The sequence below is a fragment of the Ochotona princeps genome, chromosome 15, assembly GCF_030435755.1.
Source record: "Ochotona princeps isolate mOchPri1 chromosome 15, mOchPri1.hap1, whole genome shotgun sequence".
Lineage (NCBI taxonomy): Eukaryota > Metazoa > Chordata > Mammalia > Lagomorpha > Ochotonidae > Ochotona > Ochotona princeps.
Genome location: NC_080846.1, coordinates 46,247,035 through 46,261,598, shown reverse-complemented (window position 1 = coordinate 46,261,598; position 14,564 = coordinate 46,247,035). Strand labels below are relative to the sequence as shown.

The 14,564-nt window shown below is 41.0% G+C and overlaps 1 protein-coding gene across 1 annotated transcript in view; it reads right to left on the bottom strand.

The window, feature by feature from the left end:
- Window positions 1-5,295: 5,295 nt before the first annotated feature.
- The window catches only part of CFAP54 (cilia and flagella associated protein 54), a 358,105-nt gene continuing 348,836 nt past the window's right edge, over window positions 5,296-14,564 (bottom strand). The window contains exon 69 of the mRNA XM_058673646.1: window positions 5,296-5,666. The gene's annotated coding sequence lies outside the window, so the exon portion shown is untranslated. The remainder of the gene's footprint in view (window positions 5,667-14,564) is intronic.

The following is a 14,564-nucleotide window of genomic DNA, read 5'->3' as shown; positions in this document are numbered from 1 at the left end:
CGATAATAGCAGATCACACCAAAGCCAGGAGACAGGAGCTCCGGTTTGGTTTTCTACACAGGTGACTGCCCAAGTCCTTGGGCCATCTTCTGATGCCTTCCCAGGTGCATCATCATGAAGCTGGATTGAACGCAGAACAGCCAGGGCTCAAACAGGCACTCCAAATTGTAAGAGGCAGCTTAACCCACTATGCAACAAAACCAGCCCCAGAAATATCTGTGATTTATAAGCTATCCAACTGATAACATTTTGTTATAGCAGTTTAAACAGACTGAGACAAAAAGGCACACTTCAGTTTGCCTCTAGGTCTCCAAATATACTATTCTCTAAGACAGAATATCTTCTCCATTTCACGAAGTTCTTTCTTACTTATGAATCTGATATTAATAGAAAAGTTGTCTTTCCTAGGTTTCCTAGACAACAGAGCCTAAGGCAAGAAATCAGGGTTGATACTCATGGATGGGGCAGGCGTGAATAATCCGAGGGCAGATACCTAAGATTTCATAGCAGATCTTCGGTATTCAGGACCTCTGAAGCTGCCTGCACAGGGAAACAGCCTCAAAATGGGCAAAGGGACAGAGATGGGAAATCCATCTGCCCTGATCCTGCCTAGCTCTTGTTTTCCACTGGACAGAGTTCTTAGTGTGAGTTTAACTCTTCCACTATTTTAGAACCTATCACATGGTCTTCTCTGTAGACTGTGGGTAATGGTCCAATACCCAATGTTATCAGGTGTCGGGGATTAAAACATTTTGTCATGAAGGTTATTTTGAATTGAAGGCACTGGAAACGCAATAGATGCAGAAAGAAACACTTGCAGATTTTCCTTGTTTGGCTACAAGCAGAAACTTTTGGGGCATCCTCAGTCCTCCATCTGCAAGCGCCAGCACCCCAAATTGGTGCCAGTCTGTGTCCTGGCAATTCCACTTCCAATCAAGCTCACTTTTTATGGCCAGAGAAAGCAGTGGGTGATGGCCCAAGTCCTTGGGACCCTGCACCCACTTCGAAGATGTGAAAGAAGCTCCTGGCTTTAGATCAGCTAAATTCCAGCTGTTGTGGCCATTTGGGGAATTAACCAACAGATAGATCCCTCTCTCTTTTTCTCTGTAAATCTGCCTTTCCAATGAAAATAAATACTTTTTTTTTTTTATAAAAGAAACTTCTGTGAGATTAAGATGGAAAATCATGGAGATGCACAAATTTTACTCTGCATATATTTTCTCCTCCATCTCCTTTCCCCAGTAAGGCTACCTTTAGAAGCTTAAGACCCTATTTTTTAACAACTTCCCTGAATGACTAACCTGAGTCTCGCCAGATGTATGTGTACTGACTGCATTAATAAATTGGTTTTTTCTCTTGCTATTCCACCATTTTTTTTCAGTCCAATCTGCAGAGCCATGGTACTGGAGAATCTAGACAGGCAGAAGGGAAAAGTATTTTTTCCTCTCTATTAGTGTTTCCAAAATGAGTGGTAAAATGTGCTGGTTTGGGTCCTATGTGAAGCAGATGTTAAGACCGCATTGGATGTTCACGAGGTTTTTCAAGTACAACAACTACGAGGGGAAAGAGAGAGAGGGAACTTAGCAGGGGAAATGTCAAAGTATGATGGAACCAGGAAGAGTGTTCTAAGAAAGTATCCATCATGTTGATGGGAATCCTAGCGCACACATCACACCTTAGGGGATCCCATCTCTCACAGCAATGGGTTTGCTTCAGTGTTACTGTACTGCTTAGCCAGTGGCTGCGAACAGGAAGGGCCAGCCCTACAGCAACATAACATAGCTGTGGATTCGTAGCCCAGAAGACGGGGTCAGACACCATCTGTTTCCTCTAGGCCAAGTTCTGATGCATTTTATGGTCACCACAAGAAAGTACAATCTCTACCTGAGTGGCAGAGGCTAAATAATCTCTACCTGAGTGGCAGAGGGGTGCCTGGGACTCTCAGAGCCATGGCATGGCGGACCATTGATGTTGGCAGCTCACACAATGGCTAGGACTGAGGAAATCTGAGCTGACAAGTGAGATTGATTGGCAGGATTATCAAAGCACTTTTTCAAGGAAGCCTTTCAACAGGTATACAAATACTCAAGCCTAAGTTACAGCTCTTGGTACCTTCTGTGATTCTTATAAAAACAAAAACAAACAAAAAACCACAAACAACCAAATAATCCCTCTATCATACACTATTACCATTGTGTACTTACTAGCAATCTTCCCCAACAGTGTAAGCTGTAAGAAAACAACAGCCATAAGTCTTGCTCATAGTCCTTAAAGAAGGTGCAATGGACAGTAAACAGGTGAGAAACAAAGTCTCTGATCTCCATCACTGTCACTTTAAATGCTGCAATAATCCATAGATCTTTTAGTCACTTAAGTTTGTCTGACAAATTTGCACCTGAAATTCTCAGAATTTCCTCTAAGCCCCAAAGATGAGGTTAATTGTTATTAACATTCTACTCCATTCACACGCTAAAGAATGAGAAGCTTCCAGCCATCCACTTTCTGGACTTGCCATGAGATGCAAAATAGGCTCTTCTATCTTCCACAGGCCCAAACATCCTACACAAGTACATGAGAATTCACCTAAAAGAGAGAATTTCCTAGGAGGGGAAAGTACTCTTTTTATATCATGGCTTTTCCCCACGGACAGGGGAAGATCCTGGGGCAGTGTGTTATGTGTTGCACACCCTAGAGGTTCCACAGGGAAGTCAGCAGCACTCAGTGTGCCAAGAACAGGGGAAGACAGCAAATCCTGTCAGCTCTATCTGGGGTCACTTAGAACAGGCAGAGGTGTTAGGAAGAAGGACATTTGCCCTTTGAGTTTGAGGCTATCACTGTAAATTCCTGCTTGCGTAACTCTGAAGTTGGACGGCTGGCCAGACAAGGACAGGTGGCCATTGTATAGACAACCTGCACCCCCCTTTGTGTCTAGTGTAATATACTGACTTTAAGCCATTTTGAAGAAGTACCACTTAACAGGACAGCTTCCCAGAGTTGGTTGACCCCAAGGGGCAGGGATGGGAATATGTTGGGGCAAGGATGTAGCAGCTCAGGGGAATTTCAGTTGTCAAACGCACTAATGTGGTAAATGTGCCAAGGCCCTGGCACAGCCTTGGAGGGATTCTACAGGCTCTTCCTGGTTCTCCCAGGTCTGCTGGCTTGGGGGAGTCTCTAAGCGCACTGTAAGCCAGCATGGGGGCATCAGCGAGGTCCACAACCAGGGGCTTAGTAACTCAAGAGCCCAGATAAGTTATAAGAGCACAAGACACCAGAGACTTTGACCCTTATCGATATTCATACATGCCCCTGGAGGCTGCAGCAAGAGCTCAACTGGATCCCTGCCACCCACCTTAGAGACTCGAATTGAGTTCCTACTTCTGCCTTTGGTCCCAGCCCAGCCCTGGCTTTTGAGAGCACCTAGGAGAAGGAACCAGCATTTGGGAGTTGCCCATCTCTCTGAAGGCATGTGTGTGTGGTCCAGCAAGGGGCTTCATACCTCACTGTTGTTTCTCACCTTTATCTTTACAAGCTTTTCTTTTCCTCATTTGCCTTCTTACTAGATCTAGGAAATTCATTTATCTTTTCCTTGTCCTATGAAAAAATTGATATCCCCAATTCCTGCTGGCTTAAGGCTTCCATTGGCCTTTATGTAATGTGCTGTCAACAAGAAGCCATTTTCTCCCAAGCTTCATCCTTGAGCAACACTAAGACCTGTCAGGGTCTTCGTACTTTCAGCCACTGTCTCCTCTTCTTGCTACCAATCTCTGAAGTCATTCAGCTGAAGCGAAAGATTCAGAAATAATGGGAAAATAACCAGCAATCCAACACCCTCATAACCCTTCCTAGTTTCCCAAAGAGCTTGGTGGGAGTAGGGGTGAAAGCCACATGATGCCTGGTCAAGGCAGTCCCACAGAGGGAGCGAATACTTTGTGTACTGCCCCACTGGATACATTAGGCTCCTACCCCACCCCTCCATGCTCACTTTTGCAAGCAGGTGCTGTCAATTTTGCTTTTAAGTAGCCCATTTTTCCCTTTTTTATTTCACATCTGTCACATGAACTATGCCTGAACACATTTATTAAAGCAGTCTGTGCTAATCATTAATTATGATACCAATATACCATTGTATTGTGTGCTAATGTAACTTGCACTTGTGGAATTCAAAGAGCTTCCCCAGATTTAATTAATCCTAGTCTTGCTAATGAAAAGCCTTGCTTCTACCCGGCGTGAGTTTGGGTTTCTAATCTGTTCCTTAAGGTCATCTCATTTTTCTTGAAAATGTACATTTATAATTTAACACCACAAATCTTTCACATTCCCTATTAAGCAATTATTTTGATTACTTCATTATCTTTCATTTTTTTCCTAGACTATTCAGGTTTGCTTCTGCCTACTGTGAGCCAAGTGTAATTCCGACATTCTCTCTCATTCCCTTTATTAGCATGATCTGCATTAGCAAGGGATTCATTTTCATTCTGAAGACTGAAAACAATTTCATTATCTGATAAAAATTATCTTCTCATATGCTATAAGAAGCAATTCTCCTCATTTATGGTCTCATTAGGCATTTCATCCACCCAATATATCTTTTCAACACTTCTTCCCAGAAGTAATCATCTGGTGGATCAGCTAACAATATCTAGGGCTAGGGATTCTCATTTTTGCCTTCCTCCCCTCCTTAACTTTGTTCTCTTCCTAAAGCCACCACTCTCTTAGCTCCTCTGTGAATCCTTGCTATTTCTGTCTTCCGAAAAGACTGTTTGGACTTCGTCCTATCAACCCAATTGTGTATTGTGAATGATAAATTTACATTTCTGTGGTGCTAGCCATAGCTTATGAATATTTTATGGTTTTCATGGCTTGGAACTACAGTTAGTACACAGTGACACTAAAAAATGTGTATTGGGGCAGGTATTTGGTGAAGTTGCTAGGGAAGCACTTGGAATGCTTGAATCCCATATCAGAATGTCTGGGTTTTAGTTCTGATTGTTTAACTACAGTGTCCTGCTAATAATGTATATCCTGTGAAGAAGATGATGATGGCTCAAGTATTTACAGCTCTGCCACCTACCTACGTGAGAGACCAGGGTGGAGTTCAAGGTCCTACTGTTGGCATGGCTCAGATCCAGGTGTTGTGGCCATTTGGAGTCTGAATCCACAGATGGCAGCTCTGTCTTTCTCTACCTTCCAAATTAAAGAGGGAAAAAAAACCCACAATATTTTATGTGTACTGAATAAATGAAGGATTAAATTGACACACACACTCATTTTATCAGAATGCAGTTTTAATTGACTTGAAAATGTATTCATTTCAAAACCCAAGAATAAGCAAGCTCAAGCAACTTAGTAAGGAAGCAGACCAATTGGATAAAAAGAGAAATAGAAATGCATTAAGTACCTGGGAAGAAGAGAGATCAAAAATCTTTGAAGCTGGAAAGACCAGCTAAACAATAGCAAAACCTCAAGGCACTATCTAGAGTATTTGGCTACATAATAAGTAATCAGATGGAACAAGATCTCAAGTCTGAAGTGGATCCTTTTGTGAGAGTGAGATACTGAGTCATTACTAGTTCTTCTGATCCAATTTCCAAAGACTGACAAATATTGTTGAAAATCTCCTTGGTCTGATGTCACACACTTTACTCATTTCTCAGTTTTATTTCTCCCTAGGGAAGGAAGAGAGTAATCAGAGAATTTGCTCATTTCACTTTAAACACTTTGGAAATACAAGGTACACACACATACATTACTCTATAGCACTAGACTGGACTAAGTGAGCTGTTGGTATGCCTGTTCCTTCCCTCACTGATACTGGTCATGTTAAGTTCCAATCTAAGCAACCATGGGTATGCCTACAGTCCATTTTGGGAGGCCTGGAACTGAGTCCCTATCTGTGTCTGATGCAGCTTCCAGCTGATGCACCTGGAAGGCAGAAGGTTCAGGTTCTCGAGTCTGTGACACCCATGGAGGCCACCTGCATGGTGTTCCTGGTTCTGGTTTTGCCTGGCCCAGGCATTTGGGGAATAAACCAGGAAATGGAACATTACTCTCTCATTTGTTCTGTCTTTCTGTGTTACTCTGCCTTTCAAATAAACAAAAATCGATAAATATTTTAAAGAACGTCATTTGCCTTTAAATGGAGAAAGTATGCAGTCAGGTGGCTACCTACGTGAGGTAGCACAACAGTTTAAGAGGTAAATTGGAAATAAGCATTGGAAGGATTTTGACTAAATATGGTATTGGGTGCAGTCACAGAACAGATAAAAGACAATATTTACAAAGAAGAAAAAAAATTTTGAATTTTAAATTCTAGTGAGATAATCTTCCAAGTCAGTGGTCAGCAAACCAAGGTCTGGGGGTCAAATCTGGCTTACCACCTACTTCTGTTCTGTACTTGAGGTAAGAATCATTTTACATTTTAAAATGTTGGGGGGCGGGGATCCAAAGAAAAATACTCATTGATGATACATGAACAGTCTATGAAATATAAATGAATAAATAATGACCTACTGGAATACAGTCAAATGCTTTGCTTACATACTGTCTATGTCTGTTTTCTCACTGTAATGCAGAGTTGACAAACCATAACACAGATGCAAAGCCAAAAATATTTGTCGCCTGTCCCTTTACAGAAACAGCGTATGGACCCATGGAGTTAATGCTGTGGCCACTGTTGCTATCTGAGTGAAGCATGACCAAGGATGGGATTCACAGGGAGGCGGGTTTCCTGAGAAGTGGGTCAGAGTCCAGAGGTGACTGTGAACCTACAAACTGAAACAGATCTAAAGCCCAACTGACCTCTGCATTTTTCAGTTGCCTAAGTGAGTAAACTCCCTTCAGTGTATGATTCAGATGTAGGTCGATTTTCTATCAGCATGGTTGCTAATATAGCTGTAAGATCCAGATGGAACCTCAGTCCTTTTTATGCCCTTCAAATACTCAAATGTCACCCAAATCTCCCATTCCTGAGTCTATAGCAGTTTAAAACCATTGCCACAATTTCAACAGATCCCCAGACTTGATTTCAGCATCCTTGTCCTACTAATAACATATCCGTAATAAATGCTGGGTGAATGTCATCCCTTCTGTCTCATCAACAACTTCCCAGACACACACACACACACACACACACACACACACACACACACACACACTTTAGAACAACAGTGTCTTGAGGTTGCTCATTCTACCCAAGGTCTGAGAGAGGATGGCAGGGGGCCACTTCACGCACTGTACAACCTCCTAGTATTTCATGGCCATTCATTCTATTCCTTCTAATCTCCTTGCTTCACTTCTCTTACTCCTAAATTTCCAAAGCAAATGAATACCTTTCTTTCTAGGATCAGTGACCATCCTAGTATGGCTGAACTGGTCTCTGTTTTAGGACAGTCCTGGTTTTCACCCTGAAAGTTCCACTTTCAAAGAAATGTCTCCTTGCTAGGCAAACGGGGACTATCAGTGACTCTTTCCTGCATCTTGAGCAGGTAGATGCGCTTCTTTCACTGATAGCCACATATACATAGCACAGCACGTGTGTATGTGCGTGTACACACACAGCACACACACACATCACAATACACTTCAGTTATATGTAACTAGCTACGCCATCTAGATTTGTGAACAAAGGGTTTTTGAAAAGTTCATGAAAAATCACATTATGAAAAAGGCAACACATGGACTTCAAAATTATTTTTGCATGAAAAGAAACTTATTTTTAATCCGTTTTCCACACTTTACTGAAGTATCTTGGTAACTGCATGCTATGCTATTTGTACGGCAAAACTGGTTGACATCACTCAGAAGGTGTCCCCAGCACTGGGTGACTCGTGACTTGGCCAGATGAGGAATGGCCTACAGAAAAAGCAGCATAAATTTGGATTCCATCATGCTTATTTTCGATATTTCATGCACCATGGTTTCCTCCAGTCTTGGCCTATTTTCAATCACTCTCTGGGGGAGGCTTCAAATGATTATTTTAATTCCAATTTCATAATTGCTTTCACAGTCTTGGTGGCAGGCAGTTCAGTAAACACTCGTATGCTATCATAAAAAATGAGCACTCAACATTCTAAACCAAATAACCTCTGCTCTTTCTAGGCATAACTGAACTGTGATAATGTGTACTAACACTAGAATGCAATAATACAAAAAGAAAATTGCTACTGGGCTAGAGACACTTCTAAATGTTCTGATGACAAAACTGAAGTACAGAGAAGTTGAGAAACTCCGAATTCATGCAAATGGTAGACACAAAAGCCAGGCCGCCAATCCATACTGTCTGATACCAGAGTTGGCTCTTTAATCCACAGTACTATACTGTTATGCAAGTACTGGTCTGAAGCACCTAGGTGTTTTCTGCTTTTGTAATTTCTGCCTTGCTTGCTTGGCTGGGAACTGTGAACTTCAGGCCTGACAGTCTATACGCGGGCACATGACACCTGGTAGGTCACGTAGGCAGAATACTCCTCAGGAAGGAGACCCCCTGGTGTGCTTCTTAGATAAGTTGCCCACTGCCCTATAGCCCACCAGCTTGTACTTTTTGAAAGCTGCTTGCTTCAAACCCACCAATAGAAGCCTGCCAACTTGCTCTTTTTAAAAGTTAACAGATGGGCTCGGCAGCGTGGCCTAGTGGCTAAGGTCCTTGCCTTGATCCCATATGGCCGCTGGTTCTGATCCCGGCAGCTCCACTTCCTCTCTATCTCTCCTCCTCTCAGTGTATCTGACTTTGTAATAAAAATAAAATAAATCTTAAAAAAAAAAAAAAAGTTAACAGATAACTGACCAATCATTACTATAATTGTGTGGAATTGGCCTGAAAAATGTGTAAAAACCATGTGCTGTTCAACCTCGCTCTCTTCTTCTGCAGCCTCTCCTGCTTCAGCCTCCGTGGGGGCTGCTACTGCTCCCCTGTCCTGCTGGGCTGGGAGCCTAAGTTAGTTTGAATAAACTGCCTTTATGTGTTTGCATTGACTTCAGACACCTGATGATTTTCTGGGGATCTCAAAATCTGGGCGCAACAAGCCATTGTCTCTTAATAGAGACAATTCAGAGGGAACTTTAATTTATAATAAAGAACTGAGTGAGTAACCTTTACAGTCCTTTAAATTCATGGAACTATTTATCCAATAAAAATGATCATTCCCAGCCAGTTAACATATAATTTTCATGCTACCAAAAATATTTTCACTCAACCAGAAAGCTAGGAAATAAACACCCTAGGTGGCATTTTCATTTATGCTCAGCTCCTGCAGAATCTTTTTCCTGTTTCGGAATTTGACTTCTACCATCTCAAGTGGAACTGTATCGCTGTGGTTCCTCGGGTGGCTGCAGTGCTAGTCGCATATTGTGTTCATTCTGAATGCAGTGTCAAGATTGATCAACCAGCTTACTCCAACCAGTTCAAAGCACCAGCCTTAGAGGTCCTGAAAGACAGCTGCTGCACTGTTTGGCTATACCATCCCAAATATATTTGAAAAATATTTTAACCAGAGAAATTGCTCTAAGATAAAAGGCACATTGAAAGGTTTTTCCGTGTATGAAAATGAAAACTTTTAAGATCAATACAAATATTTCTTTTCTTGTCACCTCCCCTGTTGTATGCCTCCGAAGTTGCTCTGATGTTATTAATCAGAAATGGATATTGTTTTTGCAAAAATAAAATAAATGACAGGCCTTGAGCCTCCTGTTGTTGAAAGTGACTTGTAAAATGGGTTGTGTTTTATTGCAGGCTGCTGTAGAAGACACGGTTTATTTGCCGTATGTTCTCATGAGAACTCACAGGAAAAACTGCTTTCTGGAATTAGTACCAGGATTAGAAGCCCCTGGGTCTCTTTAGTACAAAGGCCATTTTTCTGTCACAACACTGTTGATCCTGTAATGTGCTATATATACTTACTAACAGGTGCTGCAAAGCAGACATCTGGGACAGACTCCCAGTAAATGCAAAGGATTTAATGACTCCCTTAAAAACAAAACAAAACAGAAACCCAAGCCAAAATTGACTCCACTTCTGGCTCTACCTTATTTTCCTACCTTCCTTTGTTTTCTGTGCCTGAGTTTTCTTATATGGTTTTAACAGATCTTACCTATCTCAAATCCATACTTCTCAGCTACCTGAGATTCTTTTTGGACACATCTAAAGCCAAGCAATGAAATGGTCTAGATTTGACTACCGTTGTTCAAATACACGAGAACCAGCAAGTGGTAAACAAAATTTGAGGAGACAAACAAAAGCCAAAAAAAAAAAAACCTTACAAAATACATGAGAAGAGTTCAGATCTTTGAGTTGGGGAATCTGGAGAACTGGGGAGACAAAAGGTGAAGATACATGTACAAAGCTGAGTATGGTCCTTGGCCTCAGTAAAAACTGGACTGGGAATGTAAGTTTATCTGTTTCCTTGACATCCAGCTCCCAGAAGGAAGGACAGACCTGCCAAAAGGTGTGTGCAACATGGCCAGGACAGAAGCAGGATACTCACAGAGGTGTGAGGGAAGAAGAGGTAAAATGAGGATCCCTAACTAGTCTACCAGGTGCCTGGGCTGAGCTGGAATGAGGAGTGAGGACAGCTAGATGCTTTACCTTCTTTTACAATTGTTAACTAATGTATAAAAGTTGGATGTGTTTACTGTAACATGACATGTTTCTTTGAAATATGTATACTCCATGGAATGCCTTACAGTGATCCTGATGTATGCCTGACCTCCCACATGAGGATGCTTCAAAAAGCTCATGGAGGATGGAATTGAAAGGCAAGTTTATTTTGGTACCAAAGAACCCCCTGAAATCCATGAATATGCAGGGTCTTCAAAAAGTCCATGAAGATGCATATTATGACAAATTTCACATGGGTTTTCATTTTCTGTATGAAAATGAACAGTTAAAAATTATTATTTTTTTAAATTTCAGAATTAGAGAAAGAGAAGCAAGCAGACATACAGACAGATACATCTCTCTCGTCCTCCGATTTACCCTGCACTTGTCTCCAATGGCTAGGGATGGGACTGGGTGGGAGCCAGGAACGAGGGGCTCAGTCTGGGTCTACCAGGTGAGGCACAGGGCTTAAGACACTTGGCCTGTCACTTTGCCTCCTAGGATGCCCATTAAGAGCCAGCTGGAATGGGCAGTTAGGCTGAGAGGCTGGGATGTGGGATGTAGGCACCATAAGTGCCGATGTAACCACTATGCCAATGAGAACCCCAAATTTTTCAGTTTCATTTTTTGCATGAACATTCTGAAATAAGATTAGCACTTTTCAAAAGTACAACACATGGTTACGGCAATAGTCTCCATGTTACACTGTATTTCTCTTGAGTACAATTTCACCTACTAAACTGAAAATTCAGACCTTTTGACCAACAATCTCCCTACCATTGCATCCAGCCCCTGGTTCTGATATCTACTCAAGTTCTTTTTCTTCCTTCCTTCCCTTCCTTCCTTCTTTTCCTTCCTTCCTTCCTTGCTTCCTTCCTTCCAGATTTCACAGCTGAGTAATATCACACACTATCTTTAATACTTGGCTGATTTAGCTTAATGTAAAGTTCTCTAGGTTCATCTATGTTATTTCAGGGACAGGAGTTCTTTTTTTTTAAGGCTGAATAGTATTCCATTGTGTATACAATCTGTCCATTCTCTTTACTTATCCGTCTGCTGATGAACACTCTGGTTGATTTCATCTTAGCCATTGTAAATAACACTGCTAATGTCTCCTGCATATAATGACTTCAATTCCTTTGGGAAAAGTGTGATTGCTGAATCAGATCTCAGCTGTTTAAAAAAAAAAGAGAGAGACTGTGTAAGTGGCATTCTTACATGCACAGACTCTGTCCTATGGTACGAATGTGATATATGTATTTTTAAAATAAAGAGTGAGGTAGAGCCCGGCACAATGGCTTAGCTGCTGAAGTCCTTGCCTTGAGCACACCGGGATCCCATATGGGTACCGGTTCTAATTCCAGCAGCCCTGCTTCCCATCCAGATCCCTGCTTGTGGCCTGGGAAAGCAGTCGAGGATGGCCCAAAGCCTTGGGACCCTGCACCTGCGTGGGAGACCTGAAGGAGACTCTGGGCTCCTGGCTTCGGAATGGCTCAGCTCCGGCCATTAAGGCTGCTTGGGGAGTGAACCATCGGATGGAAGAGCTTCCTCTCTGTCTCTCTTCCTATCTGTGTATCTGCCTTTCCAATAAAGATAAATAAATCTTAAAAAAAGAGTGAGGGAGAGGGGCCAGCATAGAGAATTAGTATGGTAATAACCCATATGCAGTGCCAGCATCCCATAATGGTGCAGGTTCAAGCCCTGACTCCTCCACTTCCAATCCAGCTCCCTGTTTATGGCCCGGAAAAGCAGTGGAGTATGGTCCAAGACTTGGGCTCCTGCACGTACATGAGAGACATGGCTGGCTCCCAGCTTTGGACCATTTGGGGAGTGTACCAATGACATCTCTCGCTGTCTCTCCCTCTCTCTCTTTCTGTAACTTTGATTTCCAAGTAAAATAAATCAATCTCAAATAAAAAGAACATGCTTATCTAGAAAAAAAGGCATACACACATTAAAAAGGCACAAAACAATGAATAAAATGATAAAAAATCAAACTAACAAACACATGCATTAGTGAATGAGGAAAATGCATTAGACACACACTACCATATTGATCAAAGAGAGATTAAATGACAGCCTCAAAAGAAAAGGGGAAGATTTTTTTTTCTATTTTGAGAATATCACCATATACTAGGAATAAGAACAGTGTACAATTTCTTTACATCTCTTTATAATCCTGATTATTCTAACTTCATTTTATCCAAGCCACCATGTCTAAGTACTCTCAACTTGAACATTTTCTGTTAATAAGCTCTGAAAAAAACGTTCAAGGTTGCTTTTAGGGAATATGACTAGTGGGCTGAAGTCTTGATATGTTTCCGTCTACCGTCTACACTGTTTGGTTCTTTCTTTGGGTATTGGGAAAGATAATTAGGCTACAGGAAAGATATTTAAATGGTAACGTTGCTGATTCCACAGTGGTGGACTTCTGAGTAACTTTTATTTTCTACTTCTCACATTTCACTTTTATTTTTTACATCTTCTCAACATGAGTTCTGAATCACTTTCATGCTGATGAGAGAAATCAGCCTAAGACATTCTTGTAAATCTGGTGGGAGAGAATTAAACCAGGAAAGTTGTGAAGAGTACTTAGAAATCTTTGAATTTAGAAGTCTACTCAGTTTTAACCTTGTGGAAAATTTAAAGGGACGGTTTGGGCCAACTTACATGTGGGTAAAATCTGGTCTTAAACTTATTCCATCCTACACTGTTAACTAGAAAATGTATGGATACCATAATGAATACCAATTAGGAGCCAAAGCAATTCATCCGCAATTAATTTCATATTGTCTCCAATGTTTCAGTTGAGAATGCGTTAGTTACAACAAAATTTCTATGCCTCTTAACCCAGCTTTTCAACTAGTGAATTTAATTATGGAGAAATCTGTCACTAAAGCCTTCTTCTTAATCAAGCTCATGTTATGATAGAAAAAAAAAATCTGTTGCCATGGAAACTTTAGTGTCAAAGTTGCAGCTTATAAGGCTCTACTGAAGTGGAAAGCAAAAATAGTAAACGAGATTTTTCTAAAGTGAAACGTCTTTATATATATATATATATATATATATATATATATATGTGTATATATATATATATATATATAAATTTAACTTTGAGATTGTGGATGGTAGATGGATTTGTAAGTGAGCCACATTTTGTGTAACACACAGTCATGTAAAACAGTTTGAATATATCTACTTCTGGAAAATAAAATAATTTAAAGGATAATGATGGAGTTCATAATTAATAGGAATTGTACTGGAGTCTAAGTCAACTTAATAAAACATGTATTAAGGCAGCTCTGGCATCTTATATTAAAAATTCATATTTCCATAGATTCAATTTTCTAAAATTATGAATGTGTGTGTATATAGTCTAACATTAGTTTCAACGGGATTTTTTTCAGTTGTCAATAATATCCCAAATAATGGAGGCAGATATGCTATTCAGTCATATAATGAGACCTGAATCATGGCTCGTATTCGATAATTACTTAATGATAGGTGAACCAATAACCATGTGAAACCTGCCAGCCAACAAGATGAGGAAAGTAAACGATGTATTAATTTTTAATTTATGCAACATATCATGCCTGAGAGAAGCATAGATCAGTATAAGAAAATTCAGTTTAACAAAGAAAACCTTCAGTCCTGTGCTATGGCCTAGTGGCTGAATCTTTGCCTTCCATGTCCGAGATCCCATATGGGCTCCAATTTGTGTTCTGACTGCTCTGCTTCCCATCCAGCTCCCTGCTTGTGGCCTGGGAAAGCAGTCAAGGACAGCCCAAAGCCTTTGGACCCTGCACCCACGTGGGAGACCTGGAGGAAGTTCCTGGCTCCTGGCTTCAGACTGACTCAGCTCTGGCGGTTGTGGCCATCAGGGGAATGAACCAGCAGATCTTTCTCTGTCTCTCCTTCTCTCTGTATGCCTGCCTTTCCAATAAAAATAATTAAATCTTTTTTAAAAAAAGAA